Raw genomic sequence first — 7,446 nt, forward strand, 5'->3', positions numbered from 1 at the left:
CGGCAACAGGTCCCGACGTTGAGGTAACAACCACGGAGTGTCTATCGACAGACTCTGAAGATCTGAGTACCAGTGCCTCCATGGCCACGCTGGAGCCACCAGCCGGAGCCTGCCTCCTTCCTGCTTGAACTTTCTGAGTATGCGAGGAAGAAGGGACACCGGAGGAAAAAGGTACGCAAACCGAAAGGTCCACCTGACCGACAGAGCATCTACTAGTAGAGCGACTGCGTCTCTTGTCCTCAATCCGTACACTGGTAGTTTGTAATTGTGTCGGGAGACCATTAGGTCCACGTCCGGCAGGCCCCATCTGTCCACCAGGAGTTGAAACACCTCCTGGTGAAGAGACCACTCCCCTGGATGCATGTCGTGACGGCTGAGGAAGTCCGCCTCCCAATTGAGGACCCTGGGTATGAACACTGCCGATATGGCCGGCAGATGGCTTTCTGCCCATGTCAGGATGCGTGACAATTCTCGCATGGCCGCCTGACTTCAAGCTCCTCGCTGGTGGTTGATGTATGCCACCATCGTGGCATTGTCTGACCGCACCTGCACAGGACTTCCTTGTAGGATGTATCTTGCTCTTGTGAGAGCCAGGAAGACTACCCTTAGTTTGAATATATTGATTGGAAGGACGGTTTCCTCTAGCGTCCACCGACCCTGAAAGGAGTGGGGACCTGACACTGCGCCCCAACCCCGCAGACTGGCATCAGTTGTCAGTAGGGTCCAGTCCGGTATCCAAAAGGGGCGGCCCTGGACGAGGTGCTGAATTTGCAGCCACCAAGCCAGAGACAACTTGACTTCCGGGGAGAGTACAATTGTCTGTGCCTTCAATTTCCAAGGTGATCTGTCCAATCGGGCAAGGATCAATGTCTGTAGAGGCCTCAAATGAAACTGCGCATACTCCACCATGTCGAACGTCAACACCATCGACCCCAGCAATTGCATTGCTGCACGCACAGAGACCCGGTGACTGTGGAGACATTTGCGTACACGCGTCTGCAACACCGAGATCTTGTCTGATGTCAGGAAGATCCTTTGCTGATGTGAGACCAATAGAGCTCCTAGCTGCAGCATCCTCTGCGACTGAGTTAGAGACGACTTCTCCCAATTTATGACCAATCCATGTGACTGAAGCACCGAGATGGGCATCTGGAGTTGATGGAGAAGTACCTCTTCAGATCCTGCCAGAAGCAACAGATCATCCAGATATGTTAATAGGTGGATCCCTGCAGCCGCAGATGGGATGCCATCACTGCCACACATTTTTGTAAATACCCGAGGGGCCGTGGATAGGCCAAAGGGTAACACCTGGAACTGGAAGTGTTGCTGTTGCACAGTGAACCTGAGAAACAGTTGATGCAAAGCCGCAATCGGGATATGCAGATAGGCATCCTGGATGTCCAGGGATACCATGAAATCCCCCGGTTCCATAGCCAGTATGATAGTACGTAGAGTCTCCATCCGGAAACGAGGAACCTTGAGGAACCTGTTTAGGCACTTGAGGTTCAGGATAGGGCGGTAGGTCACATTGGGCTTCTGCACCAAAAACAAGTTGGAAAAAAACCGCATGCCCCACTGGGGGTCTGGTACTGGGACAAGCACTCCTGCCTTGCACACGGAACATACCGCCTCCTGTATCAATAAGGCTTTGTCCTTGTGGGAGACGTCCGAGTGGAAGAATTGGTGAGGGGGTCGGTTGCAAAACGAGATGGCATAACCCCGAGAGACCACCTCTCTTACCCAGGCATCTGTTGTGGTTTGATGCCAGTACTGGGTAAACTGAAGTTGGCCTCCCACTGTGGGGTCCCCCAAAGGGAGGCCCGTCCCGTCATATGGAGTTCGGGAACCAGAGAGGACAGAGGCTGATGGCAGACAAGCCGACTTGGCCGCTGCTAAAGTGTCCACGATCTTGTCTAGATCTGGGCCAAACAACACTTTCTTGTTGTAGGGTAAAACTTCCAGACCCTTCTTAGAGTCCGCATCCGCCCTCCAGGACCGGAGCCATAAGGACCTGCGCGCTGTGACAGCCGTGGCTGACACTCTGGAGGATAACAAACTGACATCCAGAGCTGCCTCATTCATATAGGTAGCTGAGTAACGTATCTTGTCCACCAGGGACAACTGGTCCTCTGAGCATCAGGACAGGGATGTGCATCTGCTGGGGTCCTGAGGACAGAGTTTGAGAACCACTGCCATAGATGGTCTGGCCACTGCTCCTGACAAGGAGTAAATGGACTTTAGGCAGTTTTCCACCTTCCGGTCAGTTGAGTCCTTTAAGGACGCAATGGAAGACATAGGTAAGGTCACACTTCTGACTAAGCGTGTTACATAGGAGTCCACTACAGGAGGTGAAACCCATTTCTGTCTCGCCAGAGCCCTCCACGCCTCCTCCAGATGATCTACTAACTGATCTGACAGAGGGAAAATGGCTGTAGAATTTTTAACCCTCTTATACAAGGGGTGTTTAGATTTAACAGCCGGAGGAGCATCTTCCTCCTCAATAACCAACACCTCTTTTACTGCTCGGACCAGGCCCGGAATGTAAACACTGGACTTGTGCTGCTCATCCCTTGGGGATAGTTCCGAGTCAGACTCTGGAAGCACCCCAACGTCCTCGGACGACCTGTCATCCTCGTCCACATAGGGATGGCGAGGAGACGCAGAAGGCCTTTTTGCCAGCACCCTAGGGGTCCTAGATAGTGAAACAGGGTCAGACGGGTTGACCTGAGCCCCTTGTGGTACATTAACCAACTGCGGTGCCAACTGGATCTGTGGCATAGGAGCCAGAACCAGCGGATGCTGTGAAGACCCCACTTGGGGGAGCATAGGGGTCACAGCCATGCGAACCATAAGCGTCTGCAGTGCCTGAGCAAAGCACGCCCACGGGGGTTCTTGCGCAGTCCCTAGGACTGAAGAGGGACCCTGCCGCATAACCCTCACGCAGCACAACAGTAGAACACCTGCCGCATAAACCCTCACGCAGCACATCAGTCTCCCCAATGCCAGCAGTATAACGCACACAAGACTGCAAGGCAGGGATAGACACACGGGTATTATCCTCACCGCTGGACATGGTGAAAGGAGATATTGGTGTTTAAATAGGGGGTATACACCACTACTGTTTGTGACCTAACCCGACATGGACAGTAAGTCAGAGGTTAAACGGAAAAACAGTGTACAGCAATATACCTTATTTTTAGAAGAAAGTAAAGCAGACACATTCAGATGCTAGCAAACAGTCACAAACAATGCAGGAGAAAAAACTCCACGTTACCTGGCACTTTAAATCAACCTTAAAGTCACTGAAGACTGAAAGGGTTAAAAGTGCTGCAAATCAACTTCAAAACCAAAGGGTTAATGAATGCTGCACCTACATACCAGATCCGGGAATCGAAGTATGTAGGGGGACACAGGACACCAGCTACTCACCGCTGCCTGGGAGTCCGAAAATAGCCCCCAAATGCTTGCTGGAGGTGGTGCCTGTAGGAGGAGACCACTTCAGCATGGCCTGAGAGCAGAGCAAGGACGCACAGAGTGGGGGGGGAGGGGCCGGCCGCTGTGCAGGCGTGCCATCTTCCACGGCCAGAATAAGAACCGCCGGGGACAGATCCTTCCTCCTGCAGCCCAGCACTTATTCGTCCCCGGTGGCATAGTGGACGCCGGGGTATGGGGGGTCCGAGCGCCACTGCTGACCGGCGCCGGGCATCTCCTACCCGGCGCTAACGGGCTGCCCTGCGGTGGTTCCCGTCTAGGGATACCACGCGCAGTATTCTCTGGAGGCTTTACCTAACTGCCTACGTCATCCACCTAAACCCCAAGGTCACCTGTGGAGCCCAAGGAAGCTGAAGTAGAAATATATATACATATAATATACTGCAAACATTCAACTGCCCAGATTCAGTGTCTGGGAAGGCTATAGCGCTTTGTACACAGACCCAAAGGCGACGTACGCAGGGGGCCGGACCAAACGCCGTCTTAGGAGATCTGCGATGCACCACAGAGATAAAATGGCCACCGGACACCTCAGAGAAAGCGTGGCTCAAGGAAGAAGCAGCTCAGCAAAGCCAGACCTTAGAGGAAACACGCGCTGAGCTGAGAAGCCGCTACGACAGTTAAGGCTGTCTCCCCTGGCCGAATATTTACCCCTGGGACGCCGGGTTCCCGCAGCGAAACTGTCCCTGGTGATCTAGTGGAAATGCAGAGTATGGGGGGCCTGCGTCCACCTCAGCGCCTCCGGTCTGTCCCCTGAGACCAGAGACAATTAGTGCTCACACATGTCCCCATAAAGCCGGCCACAGTCTGGGAAGTCCACGGGGCCCAGCTAGCCCGGACCCCTGGGTCCCGCCAACATCCCCAGATCGGTACTGGCGTCGCGGAGCTGGCGGGGTGACGGAGCGGCAGCAGAGACGTGCAATGGACTTAATTCTGAAAATAAAATAGCTTAAGGGGCTGCTGCTAGGCAGCCCCTCTGCAATAACAGTGATCCAATTCCTACCGGGCACCAACTCAAACTGAGGTGCCGCTGGCTCGGGAGCGGGGTTATAGGGAGAGTGGTCCCAATGCATCCTGGGAGCTGAAAGCTTTAACAGGGTGGTGCTCGGATTTGATTCCCAAGCTATACCCCAAGGTCTTCCTGTGGAGCCTATGGACCCTGAAGAAGAAAGTGCGGTAGAATGTGTGCGCTATATAAATAGCTGGTGGCAATTGTAATAAATCTACCCTCATCAACTGTCATACTGCTAAGCGGTAGGCCACACAGGGTCCCCGAGTGCTGAACCTTGTAGTGTGTATGGAGTCCCAAACAAATACAGCAAGGGAACCCGTTCCTCAGGAGCTTCATATATTGGGTTTCCATGGATAAGCAGCACGTCTTATATTACCATGGCAATGGCAAACGCCAGCAGCAGTGGGATAATGCACGCCACCGGTAAGTGTGGTATATAAGGTCAACACAAAAAAAGGTGAACTTTTTTTGGTATTTTAAGCCTGTGCCTAATCCTAACCGTAGCCTAATCTTAAAATTGTTGGGGAAAAAAAAAAAAAAAGTGTCAACCTATACATTGTTGACCTTTTGTCGGTCAACCCGGATACAGGAACAGAAGACCATGCCTTCTTTGGTGATAATCACACTTCCTCAGACCCCAGAACGTATTCTGGCCCTCGTAATGTTTTGTGGCACAGTAATAATTTGATATGGTTGGCCCCGGGCCCCTTAGTCCCAGTGCTGGGACTCTTTCATGCTACAATACTGAATGACACTCTAGAATAATGTGCTTCCACGTTTGAGGCACCAGTTAGTGTTTCAGCATTACAATGAACGGCAGAGTACAGGCAGACATACAATCTTTGGCCACATACAGCTAGGATTGGAGTGTACCTCCCTGCATACATTGCTGGGGATAAGGATCACACTGCAAGTATCATTTTAATAATAAACATAGCACAAGTTTAGGTGTAATAGGTTTTTGTTTTTTTTTATGGAAAGATCCAACCATTTCGTATATAAAGCTCATCATAGAGATCGGCCTTTTCATAAAGACTCGATGCAGAAGAGAATAAATATTCAAGATATTTAAAGAGCATTTCCACCTTCAGATTACTTTTGTAGACGATTTCCTATAGCTGAAACCGTTACTTTATCTAGATTCATGACCTGAGAAGGTGTGGTGTCGGTATGGGTCTCCCCGTCCTAGATAATAATAGAGTAATAAAACAATAGGTCAGTGCTATATAAATAGGTGACCACACAAAACTCCTCAATTCTGTGAGCTGCAGAAGCTTATTAAGTCCAAGTTACCTGAAGGAGGAGAATGTACCAGCTGCGTCATACTGCAAGCTTTCCTTACTGGCCTTTCCTCATGACGGGTCACTCAGCACAGTCCTGCACATATAAATACGCTGGCTAACATTATCTAATGCCCACGTTCTCAGCCTGGCATATAAACCCAAGATGAGCGGCCAGAAGGCGTTTCACGTTCTGAGACCTAATTTATTGCAGGAAAAATAGATTGATGGGCAATTTAAGCACAGTCGGAGCTGGGAAAAGAGCCCCGCACAAACGCGTCTAGCAGCGATTGCAAAGTACAGGGCAGGATGATGTGTGTTATTACTACAGGCCCCAACCCTAGTCTTCCAATTTATGGACACGCGCCATCACAGCAATCTGACCTGTGACATTTGGTGAATTACATCTCCCAGCACATTTGTACTTCATTATATTTTTGCTTTTGACCATTCTATATTATTGCATAGCATCAGGCAGACGGGTAAAGTCCGTTTAGCTATATTTGGTCCCATGGGACGGCAGACACCCATTCAGTAAAAGGCATGAAGCACACGCCATGGCAGCAGGATCTGACAGTGCCTAGAAATATAGACGGATGATACCCCTGTAGCAGAAGGCCATCTCCTCCCAACTAAGAAATCCAAAAATGTCCTTTGTCCAGATCCCACCAGCTCTTCCTCGTCAATCATTCTCCTACTGGAAAATTCATACTGTCCTTGGACCAGGTGAGGGAGAGTCCAGGGGCTGTTATTCTAATGCTTAGGATGAAGACAGATTTATTAAAGAAAATTCTGAATTGTGAAACATAACCTTATGTTGCATACACGTATCGTTAATACCGTGCATTTTTTTGGTCCCTTCCAACCCACCAATGACATGCGATGCGCGGGCACGTATGGACGATAACAATATCGTCCATCGCCCTTGCTGCAGTCCAACCTGGTCGATATCGACCAGGTTACTATAGGGGAGCCACGATCGCGGGTCGTTGGCGGTGTGCTGGATGATTGATATCGATCATCCAGCATTCCAGGAAGGTGCAGGACAATCAGTCAGCAATATCGCTAATGCTAACTGATCGTACCATGTGTACGCACCATTAGACTGTGACCTCAGTGGTGGTTACAACAAAAGCTTATTTTTAGCCGTTTCATTTTGCTCCTTAAAAAGGATGAAAAATTCTATGTCCAGATAAAACTGCACATATCACAATATTGTGGTCGTTCCTCTGATAATGGGATGTAGTCGGCATGCTGGCTGCTGACATCCCGAGGGGGAATGCTAGGGTGAGGCACTAGGGGGGGGGGGGGGGGAGGGCTTGGGTGAGGCACTTATAGGGTGAGGCACTAGGTGGGGGGGGGGGGGCTAGGGTGAGGCACTAGGTGGGGGGGGAGGGCTAGGGTGAGGCACTAGGTGGGGGGGGAGAGGGCTAGGGTGAGGCACTAGGGGGGGGGGGAGAGGGCTAGGGTGAGGCACTAGGGGGGGGGGGGGGGAGAGGGCTAGGGTGAGGCACTAGGGGGGGGGGGGGGCTAGGGTGAGGCACTAGGGGGGGGGGGGAGGGCTAGGGTGAGGCACTAGGGGGGGGGGGGAGGGCTAGGGTGAGGCTACAGGAGGAGAGAAAATACAGAATACCCAGCAGTGAGACACGGCAGCAATGACCA

The sequence above is a fragment of the Taudactylus pleione genome, unplaced genomic scaffold, assembly GCF_031769625.1.
Source record: "Taudactylus pleione unplaced genomic scaffold, aTauple2 ptg000063l, whole genome shotgun sequence".
Taxonomy (NCBI): domain Eukaryota; kingdom Metazoa; phylum Chordata; class Amphibia; order Anura; family Myobatrachidae; genus Taudactylus; species Taudactylus pleione.